At 41.1% G+C, this 15,921-nt stretch overlaps 1 protein-coding gene across 3 annotated transcripts in view; it reads left to right on the top strand.

Annotated features, from left to right (window-relative positions):
- Positions 1-15,921, top strand: part of phkb (phosphorylase kinase, beta) — a 108,754-nt gene that overhangs the window by 8,956 nt on the left and 83,877 nt on the right. The gene's annotated exons all lie outside the window — the stretch shown is intronic.

Below are 15,921 nucleotides of genomic sequence, written 5' to 3'. Positions count from 1 at the left end.
ACACAGAAAAAGAGAATAACTGAAATGTACTCAGACCTGGAACATTAAACAGTAGCCAGCGGGTGAGGGGGGGGGGGGTGAGTGGTGGTTGGGAAAGGAAATCATGCCTAGCATATGTATGTGCTAAACTTATTGGCGAAAGCTGTTAACATCTTAGGAAGTCGAAGATGTTAATAGATAAAATCCCAACATATTGAACATATACGCAAAATCATGCCTACATTAGCAGAAGCTTGTCTCATTAGTTTGAAACTAACTGTGAGCTACAGACACACAAATTTGGTTATGGATAGCCTGTGTGGCTTGGTCCAGGTGATAATTCTAGAATGTGTAATCAATAAGGAGGCACCAGCCTCACTGCAGGAGAGATAAATACGCATTAGTGCTGATTACAGAATTACCTGCAGCTGTTAGTGCAGCACTGTGGCTGCCAGCCTTACCTCCCAGTCCACACAGGCACCTCCCCACAATGCCACACAGCTTTAGCATCCTCAATTTCAGAATTCATTCAGATCACCCGTTTGTATGTATTCTAGCCCGCTGTTCTATAAAAGTTAAGATTAGACTTTTTATTGCTTTCATTTATTGGTTTCATAAATGTTTGTGTGACAGGGACAATAAGCTGGCAGAAGGCTAAACAGCAAATTGCAGTCAAATGTGGGACTGTAAAGCTGCTGTGCTCCTCACAAATGGATATCGGTGTGTCTAGCGATAACCTTTTTCCTGACACAGCTTTTGGCTTATTTAATAAATTGCTGAGGTGTAACTAATAGCATTAATGTTGGTTCTGCTCTACTTAGATGTGCCTGTGAATATTACTTCTGAGCCATTGTACACTATTGCAGAGTTCAGGCACTGCAACACTTAGACTGAATGCATCTGTTATTAATCTCGTAGACTGTCAGAATGTCTGCCGTGAGACTGTTCTGTGTTTGGCGGCCTTAATGAGAATGTGAGGACAGTTAAACAAAATGGGTAATAAGGTGGCAATTTGCCGTTATTAGCTGGTCAACACGTATTGTAGTAATCTAAGCGAAATATGAAACAACAGAAAACTGTCTCTTTATGCTTGTTTTGCCTTCTGATGATAAACTGGATTCGCCTTTCTTTTTATTTTACAGTAAAATCAATACAAGTAGAGCCAGAGAGCCAAACACACTGCTTCATCTGAGCAGAAAGAGGTGGGTGCAGGAGGCAGCATCGTGTGTTGCCTCTGGCTGTGTAAGGCTATTGGATTCTGGTAATGCAGCTCAGGATGCTGTCCCTAAGGATCAGTGCTGATGCTGCCACTGTTGAAACATGGTGGACTTTTCTCCGTTGCTCTTTTGAAAATAACAAAAACCTAATGTACAGCAGCTAAATGGACACGTCATCTCAGAAGGAATGTCAGTGCAGTTGGTGTTTTTCATATTTTTATTCTGTTGGTTTGTTTTGCAGAGTGCAACCAGGCAACTTCGACTGGCTGTGCGCAGATTTCCTGGGTAGAAGTAGAAATACTGATGTTGTGTAAATGATGTCGGTGCTCCTCTGCTCATGACATTTAAGGGATTACAGAATATACAAAAATTGTGGCCTTCTCCTGGCAGTGACCGTGAACAAAGATCTAAAAACAGGGTGACCTACATTAGCATTTCTTTCTTTTCTTTTCTTTTTTTCACCTGGAATTGCAAAAAGTGAAAACTAGGCTACAGGATCTCCTGCAGGATTTTTCTAGTGGAAGCCTCTCCTAAAAATAAGGAGCACATCTGCAAATGCCAGAAGACAGTATTACACTTTAATGAAATATATACACTGATCAGTCTGCATATTAAACCCACCTGCCTTATATTGTGTAGGCATGCCTTGGGCTGCCAAAACCGCTCTTGACTCATCAGGGCAAGCTGTCGTGTCTGGCACCAGGACATTAGCAGTGGATTCTTTGGGGCCTGTAGCTTATAGGCGTGGAGTCTCTGGCAACTGGGCTTGTACAAGTGCATCCCTCAGATATTCACACTGGGATCTAGAGACTTTGCACTGTTTCTCAAGTTGTTCTTGAGCACTGCTGCCAGTTTTGCTTAATATCACTTAAAATAATTTTCTTTGTCCATTAGGACCTTTTTTTGAGTAAAGTGCACTTGCACTTGCAGACTGTATGACATCTCTGATGGGTCTGAGTTCAGCCCAGTGAATTTCAAACCACACTTGTGATGTCAAGTCAGGTCAAAGGTAATACATGCTAATTATTAAAAAGCTGCAAACTCCTGCCTTTCCTCCTAGCCTTGAGTCATTGTTTATGATTTTGAATAGCTTGTCTCATGGATTCATGCTGTTTGCATCAATAACTGCGATCATACACAGCTCTAAATTAAAGAAGAGCTCAGCTTCTCCCCATGGACCCAAGCATCACAGTGCAGCAAAACAAAGAGGCAATTTTCACACCTTGTTATAATGCATGATTGAAAGGTATAACAAGCGTTCATTCTTTTTCTCTGTAGTTCCAGCCTCGCCTACAAATCTCCCCAAACCTTTTGTGCATTGTTTGCAGCTACACAACCTTGACTTCATTAGTTTCCTCTGCTGCCTCTTGTTTACTCCAGCTTGCATTGACTGGACTGGTTGCAACCGATTTCTTGATATTAAACAGTTGCACAGCTGACAACTACAAACAAGTTGTTAAATGAATCTAAATTAAGTCAAGTCACTCACAGACAAGCTCAGCGCTACTAAGCATGTGGAAGTGGATCAGATGTTGGCAACAGGTTGGTGTTTACTACAGGTACTTAACTCAAAGGTAGCACAACAAACATTTCTGTGTTTTATAGTATTTTAAACACACAGTAAAATGACATATGAGTCATTTACATTTAGATGATCACATTGTAAATGTTAAATAATACCAAAGTTAAAGGGCAAAGAAGAATAGCCGTAAAAAATGCGAACATTTACTGAGGCAAATCACAGCTTTGGGTGAGGATTTAGCTCAGGTGTCGGGTTTATTTAAGGCTTTAGAAACTGCAGCTTTTGAAGTAAGCTAATGCATTTTTATTTGTCTCGTTGTTTCATTCCACAGTTGAAAAACAAGGAAAAGGAAAGGTAACTGCCCCTGAACCAGGTGCTGATTGTTAATATGTCTTGTGTGAAAGCATCTGTTAAAGGCTGGGTGCACCATTTTCTCACATGAACAAACTCGTGGCAGATATGACACAGCCCATTGGTCAGCCCTGATGAAGACGGGGCAGCTTCTGTGTGCATGTGTGTGCTCCTGTGGCAGTTTGCGTGCGCATTAATGTGCCCTTGGTGGCTTTTCATTAGGCGGCATGTTTATGTGTGTTTGGAAAATGACTGAAGACAATAAACGGTGCTTAGTGTGCAACAGGTGTAGCTCTCAGTTGGAACCGATTTGCTGCTATCAGCTAAGGCAGTAGTGCCTCCAGCATCAGCTTCTTTTGAGACCCCATAGATTTACAGAAAAAAGCCCCTGCCAGATAGCGGTATGTCGAAAACGCAGCGCTGAACATTGAGCTTGTTTAATTGTTGTGTTGGGGGCCGATTGGAAGCGCTTGTCCAATTCTAGCAGGGAACAAAGCCAACATTGTTATCGCCTGTACCCAGACCCGCTTGCCAATATACCTGCTTTCTTTCAGTTTTAGGGAGGAAAAGGGGTGGAGAGGGGTGAGGCTGGGGTGACAATGACAAACAAACCAGTTACATTTTTCCTTCCTTCTCTTTGTTTGTTTGTTGTTTTGTTGCCACCCCTAGCTCAGTCAAAGGCAGCAGTATTAAGCTTACGCTGCTGTGATTGGGGGCTTGTTTTCGCGTTATCAAGAAAAGAATACCAGGGAAGGTTTACCTCCATCTCTCATGGTTCATCACTCAATCTCCTCTCTCCCTCCACTTTTTTTTTTTTTTTTTTTTTTTTTAATTTGGAACCGCTCTATGGTTTCTTGTTTATGTGGCATTGAGCACACACTTCACTGATTCAGCCAGTTCCCTGATAAAACAGGAAGCAGAAGGTATGGCTACTATCGCTCTGGCTTCTGCCTCATACTGATTACAGAAGAGAGAATAAGAATACGCCTCTTTTTTTTCAATTATTGCAGTCTTTTATCTTCACTTTGACTACAAATTTAGATTGTCTTGCTCTCTTATATCTTGCTTTTCCAATTATGTTATCTGTCTTTGTCATCTGCCTTATTTCTTTCATTCTCTTGGCAAGAAAAAGGCTTTCAGGATTTAACAAAATCTGCGTTAAAAATGATCAGCATCCCATATTCAGTATTTCATTGTTCACTATTTATGACAAATTAACACATATCTCATTGGTTGATCCGTACAGGGTTTGTGTTACATGCTGTAATTCTTTATTTGGGGATCCAATGGAGCTCTTCCCTCATGCCTCTTGAATTTATGGTTAGGTCACCTCATGAATTTATCATCCTACAAGTATCATTGATATCAGTCTACCTTTCCCATCTCACGCTTCAATAAAATTTATAGGAAAAGAATGTGAAGCCTTTTTCTAAACTTCTACATAAATGTAACCTAAAACACAATTTAGTTCATAATTGTTTCTTGTATTTCTGTACTGAATGTAATGTAGAACTATAGAACATTCCAAGAGTTTATACAATCCTTTCTTACAACTGTATATTTACTACATATTTTATAAAAGGTATTGTACATTATAGAAGTGCTGTTAACTGTGGTTACTCTGTTAGCATTGAGATGCAAGCAGGTCCTTTTGTGGCTTTGTGTGTGCATTTGTTTTTCATCCAACAGCTCGTGTCACAGATGTGGAATTGCAGCAACCATTATCTCAGCGTCAGCAGGAGTAGAGAAGTTATTGTTAAGACTGGTATGAATGATGAATATCAACGTTTGTGTATTTTCTCTTGTAGCATCTGCTGTGGAACTATTCGGATACCATCTGACTTCTTCCATCTTTTTGCTCTTGTTTTTTTTTTTGCTTTTCAATCTATTGCTGTTTTTTTTCCCTTTCTCATCATCTTCTCTCATTTTCTCCACACTGTCGGTGCAGTGAAATGGCCCATTGTAAAAGAGCAGACTGTGTGCGTCTGAGACATTAGCTGCTGATTTAGTGGGACATTAGCTTGATGGATGGCTAGGCAGAAAACTCCTAACAACAGTTGATTTGCATCCAGAGAAACTTGCAGCTTGAGACTGAACAATGTTAAGCTCTCTCTTGTTTATGTTCTACATCTATTGAGGACTTCCACTGCACCGTTTCACAGCAGAGGAAACTCGAGACCTTACCAGTTTCAAATTGAGCAATAGCAAAGCATCTCCACTCGTTTTATCCTGCTTGACTTTATGATTGTTTGATGCAGTTGAAGTCGATTCTTTAACAGATGTATTATAAAACATTGTTTCTATCCATTGTTTAAAAGGTCAAAAAGGAGGGAAAGGAAAGGTGATGCACAAAGTTGCTTTGTCCATCACCCATGAAGTCCTGTTTTTTTAAGCTAGACTTGAGCTTTTTGCCTGTTGCCCTGAAGCATGTGTGTTTCTTATTGCCTGTTTTACTCTTAATAGGTCCACAACTCACAAAAACCCCCATCATGTTATAGTGAAATGAGCAGTAGTGTCTCTGTTTATCAGAGACTTTTTTTTACTACAACTGCACATGTTCTTGCAATTAAAGGTTTTGCCCTTTGCTGGCCATTAGAAAATATATTGGATTACAGCACCTTGACATTGGCTTCTCTCTTCTTTTCTGCGCCAGGGACTTTGTGTATTTTCTAATATGCAGACTGTGGGCAGGTGAACGAAACCCAGTGTTGTCTGTTTGGTTTACTGTCTGCAAGGTTGCGCTAAAACGCTTGGCTGAATATCATCAAACCTGATGGAAGGGTGGAGCGCAAGCAAAGAAGTAGCCCTATGAATTTAGTACACCCGTTTCACTTTTTAAAAAATTGTTACCTACAGTATTGGCCTTGGCAAAAGACGGCATCCTCTGAATGTCCTTCTGTTTAATGCTAATTCACCCCATCAGCCTCTTTATCTGACTGCCAATGTGACTTCCATTTTCAGTTGACTGAACACATATGCATGCACACACACAGATGACATTCCCACCCTCTCGTCCCACTTTCAGTAGCCTTCACTTTTTATTCATACACACATATATTTTTTTCTCCTTCACACAGACACATCTCTTCTTGATCTGGTTTTCCTTCATCTGTGTCTCCTTCCGTCTCTCTCGATATCACTCTCCTTCCTGTCCGTCTCTCTTTTGCTCTGAAACAAACGACAGTGCAGAATGGATGTCCCCTTCATTTGCATCGGCATAATGTTCTGATGAAAAATGAAGTGATCCCTCCAGACAGATTAGTCATCAGCGAGGGGACCTCTGCAGGAGAGGTGTGTGGGCATGTGCGTGTGTGTGAGAGACATAAATTACTCTCCCGGAGCCCTTCTGTTTGACTATGCAATATTTCAGCATATATTATTGGAGAGCTACGATCTGTTTTTGTATTAAGATCTTTGAACCGTTGTTCAGTCCTCAATAACTAATGCTGAGCATGAACCTTGATGAACTTGAACCATCCTAGTTTATCTTTGCTCATCCATGTAGTGCAGACAGACTTTCACAGTCAGGACTCCAGCTGAAAAATGTCCCTTTTTTCCTTATGAAATGACCTTGGTCATTACCTGCTGTAGTACATCCCACTCTGGTGACACCAAAGCAATTAATAGATGGGGGCACTCTCTCTTTATACTAGCTCATCCTGGCACTGTAGAGTCGGAATTCAAGGGATTTTTGTTTCTCTTACACCAACATCACAGTAAGTGTTGCTTATTAATATGTTTAGAAAATGCCTACTGCTGGATTCAATTCTGTTGCAAACATGCTTTTAGTTGTCTGGGTTATATCATAACATGTATAGCCTTTATGGCAATCATTTGGGAAGCCTGGTTTTTATCCCATATATCTAAAAATCCTGTGAAAATTAGTTGCAGACATTTTCTAACTGGAAAAATGAAAAAAGTTTCAATTGTAAATCAGGAACCAAGTGTTAGACATTTAATTCTGTTTTTGCAATTTTAAAAGACTCTATATAATTAAAAGAAAAGAAGGGGGCAAGCAGAGTAAACATCTAAATTATTAACAAGACTGAAAGTCCACAGTACTGCCAACAGCTTTGTTAGGCTGTACTTAGGCACAGTGGTGTTTTTGAGCTAAATGGTAAATGTGTGCTGGCGTGCTTGCAGTGACAGCGGTATTCAGTCTTAATAGTTATACAGGTGTTTGGTCATAAATCAATGGAAAAGTAAAACCTTGGATCTGATTACACAAATTAAATGTCAGAGGATGATTAAAGTTATTAAAATTCACCCAAAGGGGGTCATGAATGTCTGTACCAATTTTTGGGATCTGAGTGAAATATGAAATGTGAATCTCATGATAGCGCTAGAGGAGATCGACATGCTGTAAACAAGAATCCTGGTTTCTGTAATGGGAGATGGGGGATTAGATAAATCTTACATCTTACTGGTGTCTTTGCTGTGCATACCATAAGTGGCTTTCTAATCTGCTTTTTGTAAGAATTTATGTACACGATAAAGACTTCACACTGGTGCAGTTACAGCAGAGCAGGTGAATGAATTAAAAAAGTACAAAGAGTGATGTGTCGTATTTAAAAAGAATCGGCTTTGCTGATTTAGACACGCAGTCGGGATCACATTTTCGATTCCTACAGTCAAAACTAGAAGAGCTTGTGGCGTTTCAAGGCTGATGGTGCATTTTGCATTTAAAAAAAACAATTCAAGTGTTTCAGGAAGAATAAATTCACATGTGAATTTAATATGTCATACCCAGATAACCTGTGTGATGGGATTTATATGTAGTATGTATTCGTATGTAGTATTGTTCACAAACACTTTTCTGGACACAGTACACACTACAACTTTTAAGGACAGAAATTGGGACTTCTGTGGTTGCAAAGGCATACATCTATAGGCATTTTTTTGTTTTGTTTTTTTATTTCCAAGTCTAATATTGATAAAGCAATGCTTGCTTTTCTTAAATTACTTTCAAAAATCAATAAGTTGGGTTACTGTTTGTTTGTTTGTTTGTTTGTTTGTTTGTTTGTTTGTTGAGCCAAAAATGTGCAATTAATTATTTCCTGGAGTAGTGTTTCCTTTTTCATAGCATCTTGATTCTAATGTGGCTGCAAAAGAGGTTAAAAATACTTAATTCATGAAATTATATAGTTTATAATTGCTTTAGCAATATATGAGAACATGTCAGATTGTAGTCTGAGGTTATGGAACAAGGGTGAGAGGACCAGAGGCGACGGGCAGTCAACCCCGCTAGAGGCCAGCCACCATGGTACAAGTCGAGAACAAGGTCACAGGGCTAGGGGGCACCTAGCAGAGGCCCCCTGACAAGGAGGAGGTCCAAGCTACCCTGAGCCAAAGTGGCCAATGAACACACCAGAACATCCAGTCACATAAACAAGCAACCACATCCCAGGGAGGGGTAGGAGCAGGGAGTGGTGACCATGTTCCACAGGGTCAAGGCTCAACAAGCCCCAGACCCAAGCCCAGCCACGCACACACACACCCACATACAGACCATTCACTCACTCACTCTCACCCACTTTTTTCCCCAGCTCACTCAAGCAGTGTAGAATTTTACTGTGCTAAAGAAAACCTAAATTAAAATGATGACCAAGTTTCCTTACCCTCATAGAAAACACGGTTAAGTCTGTAAAGTATTTAAACATGAGCAAGCTGACACTCTCAAGCAATGTGCCCTATAAAACATTAACATAAACTGGCTCTTGTCACCTTATGCAGCAAAATGCCTTTTTTTTTTTTTTTGTTTGAATGAAAAGGAAAAAAAACAAACATCTTTAGTCAAAGTCATATTCCTCCAGGACCGGTTGCTTTTTCTAAACTGTTGCCAAGAAGCCATCTGTTGTCACTCTGCCTAAAACTAAAAGAGGAGTGTGCCAAGTAAGTTTATTAGATCAGTTTTTGTCATCTTTGATCAAAGAAGAAAAAAAAATGCATGTCAAATATCTTTGCCCAATCTTCTTCTAAATGGAATTTAACATAATCTAATTTTACCCGAGTGAATTTATGCCTGAATTTGCATACAAACAGATCCAGAGAAATGGATGAGGCAGTGACACAGCTGCACACCCTGAGGAATTTTACAGGTCAACCATTATAGCACAAGAGAGGTGTAACCTTGCTCTAGAGCTAGTTAAATATATTTCACATGTCACAAATGAGGACTAGCTTGTGAACCCTAAAGCAGAGAAAGTATGTGCTGACAGTGCATTACTGGATAGCTTGTGTCTGACTCTGGCTCCCAGTTTACATAGCGATATAGAACGAAATGGCGAGGAGGGTGTCACTGTGTTACCGAATGCATTAGTTAAAATACACAAGCTAAAGTTATGTATGCATGTGGGTCAAATGAATAACTGAACTGTTTGTTACCAATATTTATCATATCTGGTACATTTCATGTTGTTCATGCTGTCTGTTTTTAGTTTTTTATATATATATATATATATTAGGGGTGCAACGATACACAAAATTCACGGTTCGGTTCGATACTTTGGTGTCACGGTTCAATATTTTTTCGATACAAAAAAAATGTTCATACCTTTTTAATTTATCATTTATTAAACTTATAAATATATATTTTAACTCAAAAGTACAGTTTTTAAATTTAATGTTGCTGAAACAAAAGTAATTTAAAAAATAAATATATCTCTGGGTTCTCAAAATTTCAAAATCCCTGGTAGCCCTTCGGGCAGGGACTCTTCAGTTTTTGGTAGCCCAAAATAAATTTAAGTAGCCCAAATAAAAAAGAGAGCAATTTTTTGATTGATGTTTTGTTTCCTTTACAATATTATACATTAAAGTATAATATTGTAAAGGAAACAAAACATTAATCAAAAAATTGTTGAAAAACAAATTACAACATTGTATAAAAATTACAATCATCAACTCAAATACTTGGTTCTAATTGAACAGAAATTTCTATGAACTTGTAAGAACTGTGTAGGACATGAATCCATCTGTGTCAGATCCTGAATTTGAAATTTCCACTGAAGTCACGGGTAAGAGACAAGTGGAACCAAGATCTAGGCCATTTGCTTTTTGAAGTTTGCAAAGACTGCTAAATTTTGCCAGTGGTAGTTCACTCTTTGCAACATAGTACGCTGTTCTAAACAGATTTTTTCAGGTTTATTTTTAGTATGTTATTTGCAATTGGTGTTTGTTCTGGGAAAGATATTGCAGACTGAGCAATAATGCATTTCTTGCATTTCTCATGGGTTCTAATGGGGGCCTTTCTTAAAATGACTGGTCCCAGTAACAAAGGCGCTTGTCGACTCAGAAATCGAGAGAAAACCAACAACACACCCAGCAGAACATTATGTTATTTATTTACACGGGTGCACATAAGTGGTCCGCATGTGCGCATTCGCTGTCAAAATAAAAGACGCGCACCAGATAAGAAGTTGCAACCCGCATTTGCGTCCATATAAAAAGCACTGTTTTTGTCCGCTAGAGTGGGATTTTCACGGCACATTCCGCACCACATCTCTGTGCGTTCATCATTTGTTTGAAGCCAGCTCACCTCCTGCAACCACTTTTCCGAGAATAAGTGCTTCTTTTGTGGTTCGGACTCCTTCTGACATTTGTTTGGAGGTGGAGGAACACCAAAATAATTGCTTAAAGGAGCTTGCTTCTTCGACATCTTTAAGAGTTCTAAACAAATGTCTGTCCTCCTCCAGAAAATCTTATGTATGCAAACACGCGTTGCAACTTCATATCTTGTGTGCGTTTTTTTTATTTTATTTTGACAGCGAATGCGCACCTGCGGACCACTTATGTGCAGCCCCGGTTATATAGCTTGTCTTGCAGCCACAGAAATTATTTTGTCCATGAAACCATAAAGCTGCACTTTCTTTTTGCCTTATAGTCTGATTTGTCATAACTTTTCCGTTTTGTGGTAAACTTTTCTTTGGCGGTCACTTCTTCACCCTGACCTGTCTTATTTGGCTCAGCAGAACTAAAATATATATCCTGCTACTTTTATACACACACACACACACACACACACACACACACACACACACACACACACATACATAACGGTCAGCGATTCTCTGCCTGATCAACCTCTCACATGTTTAAGCTTGCTGCGGGAGATTTCACTTGTCATGTTTGCATAGTAAGCCAACGATTGATAAAACGATGTCAGAGGAATTGGTGCGCAAATTATCATCACTCACCAATCAGTACTGTCGCTCTCTATACACAGTTTGCGCGATTGCAAAGTGAAAGCAAACAACAAGCGCAAATTCAAACGCGATTTCAACATGTCACATATTGACAGTGGCTCATCGATGCCAATGACATAATTATCCAGCTACATTTCCGAAAGAATGCAAAAGCATTGACATATATTTTTCCTTCCTACAATCCGGTTGTTCAGTGATGACGCAACGAATCCTACTTCCGGGTCTAAAGTAGTCTGCGTTTAATATGGCTTTTGTGTTGTTAACATGTTTAATGTTATGTATTTTCTTCTATTTGATCTCAAAGAGCTCCTAAAACAGTCAGTGATCACTGTTGACCTCCCTCGGCTTTTATTACCACTAATCATTTATTTAAGCTCAGTTTTTAAAACCTTAGGATGTAACTACAGCCCAGCCCATGCAGCAGTATATGAATGACTAACCTCGTATTGTGGATGGATTATCTCAGTTGTTCTCCTGGCTGAAGTTTGGTCCTTTTACAGCATCCTGCCATGCGATTACATTTGTTCCTGACCACCGAGAACACTCACGTTAACTTTTATCGAGTGGAAAAAAAGTTAGCTTGTTTATATTATGCTAACATAGCTGTGTCGCTAGCGGTCACGTAGCACATCATTATATACCAGCTAGCCAAACTTCAGTAACCCTACAAACGTCACTGTTTAGTTTTCTGTCTTCATTTATGCTGGAAGTGATAGCAGAGCTGTATGTTTTAATTTGTTTCCAAAACCCTGCAGTCAGGACATGCTATATTGTATTTAGATAGAAGCTAGCGAGCTAACTCCCTGCTAACTTCTAACTCCGTTAAATGTCATAAATTCCGTTTTCATGGATGCCTGGATGTTAAACTCAATTGTTACACCTGGTAGAGCAGAACGCTGATCATTTTATTAAAGATGAAAGACTTTAGACAGTTTTTCAACTCTCAGTAATGCCATAGTGATCGTTTGATATATGGACCTGCAGCAGAGTTTAGGTCCAGACACGGCTAGTGACGTCAGACTGAACAATCGGATAGCCCGACGGGCAGGGCAGAGATAGATTTTGGTAGCCCGACTGGAAAAATCGCTAGCCCCGGGACGTCGGGCTAGTGATATTGCAAGCCCTGTATCTGGATTGAGGAATCACTCATCTTTGGAAAAGAGAGTTTATTACAGAGAAATGGCTCTTTCCCAAATAAAAGCTATACTATACGCTTCTTCTGGGCTATATTCTCAGCAGCATATTGTAGCGGGTCAGGGCTGTTCTGTTTGTACAGTTATGTTTTGTTTATGTTGCCATAGTGACGGGTGACGCCCTCTCGCTGCAACGGTGTGTCCTTCCTGGGTCAGAGGGCGCCCTGTGTGTTGTTGTTGTTGCTGTGTGGTTGCCGTGCTGAGCAGTTAGCTAGCGGCAGTGTTCTTCTGCAGATGTCAATAAACGGCTGTGCTCCCTGGCTAGCTCACGGGAAGCAAGACCAAACGACACCTCCGTCTCCTCCTTGTCTGAGCTCGCCACAATATTAAACATATCAGGTCCCCATAAGGAGAATCATGTGCTAACGGCTGTCTAAATGACTCGGGTAAAGTTTGTAGCATGCATGTGTAACAGTGTTTATGTGGTATTATTCCACTTGCCACAAATATCAGTGTAATGGGGAAACAGCGCCCCCCTCTCGGTGTGGCTGGTTAGGTGAGGCTGGCTGCAGTAATCGCTGCCAGTCTGCCGTAGCCATATGAGAGGTGAGTTGTATTGTTCCGCATACAATATAGCTAAGTAGTACAGACACATAAAACATGTTTGATTAGCTGACGAGCACCGAGTGTAATAAGTGCTTAGTGGACACATTTCCAACACCAGTTTTATGTACTTTTGTCTTATGTACTAAAGCGGAATGCTAATGAGATGTTCTGCCGTAGTGTGCTGTGCGGAGTGGTGTATGGCGAGCCTGTGTACTGATAATACACCGTTGTTTCCATTCAGGTACATCATTTGTTGTTGCTGTTATTTTATTGTATATTAGAAATTGTAATATTGCTGCAGTAATCGCTGCCAGTCTGCCGTAGCCAAACGAGAGTGTGCTGTGCGGAGTGGTGTGTGGCGAGCCTGTGCACTGATAATACACTGTTGTTTCCATTCAGGAAATAAAGTGGCAACGATCGATCAGAGACTCCTTGTCTTTTTAAAAACACTACACAACGCAGAGTCGAGGAGTCTGTTTGGGCCGAACTGTTGCAGCGGGATGAAGCAGAAACCGGTTACACATGCTTGTTGTTTTTGTCTGCTTCCACTTGTCTTTGAACCAGGATGATGTCGGCGTAAATGTGCAGTCATATTCGTTGTGTTCCCACTAGTGCTGTCAGCGTTAATCTCGTTGAAATGACGTTAACGCCACAACACGGCAAATGTCCGTTAACGAGCTACCCCTGATCACCCCGTGCATGAGGCTAGACGGCCAACACGTTAACGAGCTAACTGCGCTAACACACTAGTTCCCACCCATGTAATTGAGCATTGCGTGGCACATCCAACGACGTCTTATCAATCGCTAACTGCTCAGCGCGGCAACCGTACAGCAACAACAACACACAGGGCGCCCTCTGACCCCGGAAGGACACACCGTGGCAGCGAGAGGGCGTCACCCGTCACTATGGCAACATAAACAAAACATAACTGTACAAACAGAACCCCGAACAGCCCTGACCCGCTATACATAGCCCCCAACTAAGGGGTCAGTCGTCCCCGACGACCCCATTACCCCACACAAAGTCCTGCAAATGCCCAGGTGCCTTCATGAGTGCAACGAAACGATACTCGTATCGATATTGAACAGTGCTTTTTACGTTCGGTACGCACATGTATGAACAATACAAAATTTGTAATTTATTTTATCAACTTTCCTTCTGACGATGCTGTCTGTGTTGAGCGCTCAGTGAATCTGCGTTGGACTACTTCGCCTAGGCTGCACTGTCGAGCGCAGATCCACTGAGCGCTCAACACAGACAGCATCAAGAAGGAAGAGCGCAGGGCAAGCTAGCAAGACAGAAGTTAAGCTCTCCTTGCAACATGGAAAATTTAACCTCCCCCACCCTCATTCAGATCTGGCGTTTGGAATTATTTTGGTTTTCATGTGACGTATGACCCTGAAGGTAAGCGCGTCATGGACTAAAGTAAAACAGTATGTTGGATGTGCCACGCAATGCTCAATTACATGGGTGGGAGCTAGTGTGTTAGCGCAGTTAGCTCGTTAACGTGTTGGCCGTCTAGCCCCAAGCACCGGGTGATCAGGGGTAGCTCGTTAACGGACATTTGCCATGTTGTGGCGTTAACGTCATTTCAACGAGATTAACGCTGACAGCACTAGTGGGAACACAACGAATATGACTGCACATTTATGCCGACATCATCCTAGTACAAAGACAAGTGGAAGCAGACAAAAACAACAAGCATGCATGCTACAAACTTTACCCGAGTCATTTAGACAGCCATTAGCACATGATTCTCCTTATGGGGACCTGATATGTTTAATATTGTGGCGAGCTCAGACAAGGAGGAGACGGAGGTGTCGTTTGGTCTTGCTTCCCGTGAGCTAGCCAGGGAGCACAGCCGTTTATTGACATCTGCAGAAGAACACTGCCGCTAGCTAACTGCTCAGCGCAGCAACCGCACAGCAGCAGCAACAACACACAGGGCGCCCTCTGACCCAGGAAGGACACACCGTTGCAGCGAGAGGGCGTCACCCGTCACTATGGCAACATAAACAAAACATAACTGTACAAACAGAACAGCCCTGACCCGCTACAATATGCTGCTGAGAATATAGCCCAGAAGAAGCGTATAGTATAGCTTTTATTTGGGAAAGAGCCATTTCTCTGTAATAAACTCTCTTTTCCAAAGATGAGTGATTCCTCAATCCAGATACAGGGCTTGCAATATCACTAGCCCGATGTCCCGGGGCTAGCGATTTTTCCAGTCAGGCTACCAAAATCTATCTCTGCCCTGCATCGGGCTATCCGATTGTTCAGTCTGACGTCACTAGCCGTGTCTGGACCTAAACTCTGCTGCAGGTCCATATATCAAACGATCACTATGGCATTACTGAGAGTTGAAAAACTGTCTAAAGTCTTTCATCTTTAATAAAATGATCAGCGTTCTGCTCTACCAGGTGTAACAATTGAGTTTAACATCCAGGCATCCATGAAAACGGAATTTATGACGTTTAACGGAGTTAGAAGTTAGCAGGGAGTTTGCTCGCTAGCTTCTATCTAAATACAATATAGCATGTCCTGACTGCAGGGTTTTGGAAACAAATTAAAACATACAGCTCTGCTATCACTTCCAGCATAAATGAAGACAGAAAACTAAACAGCAGTGACGTTTGTAGGGTTACTGAAGTTTGGCTAGCTGGTATTTAATGATGTGCTACATGACCGCTAGAGAGACGGCTATGTTAGCATAATATAAACAAGCTAACTTTTTTTCCACTCGATAAAAGTTAACGTGAGTGTTCTCGGTGGTCAGGAACAAATGTAATCGCATGGCAGGATGCTGTAAAAGGACCAAACTTCAGCCAGGAGAACAACTGAGATAATCCATCCACAATACGAGGTTAGTCATTCATATACTGCTGCATGGGCTGGGCTGTAGTTACATC

Source organism: Rhamphochromis longiceps, linkage group LG1 (genome assembly GCF_057381845.1).
Source record: "Rhamphochromis longiceps isolate RC_006_pf linkage group LG1, R_longiceps_female_GT1.1, whole genome shotgun sequence".
NCBI classification, from domain to species: Eukaryota; Metazoa; Chordata; class Actinopteri; order Cichliformes; family Cichlidae; genus Rhamphochromis; species Rhamphochromis longiceps.
Note: the sequence above shows the minus strand (reverse complement) of the source record. Positions and strands in the feature narration are given on the sequence as shown.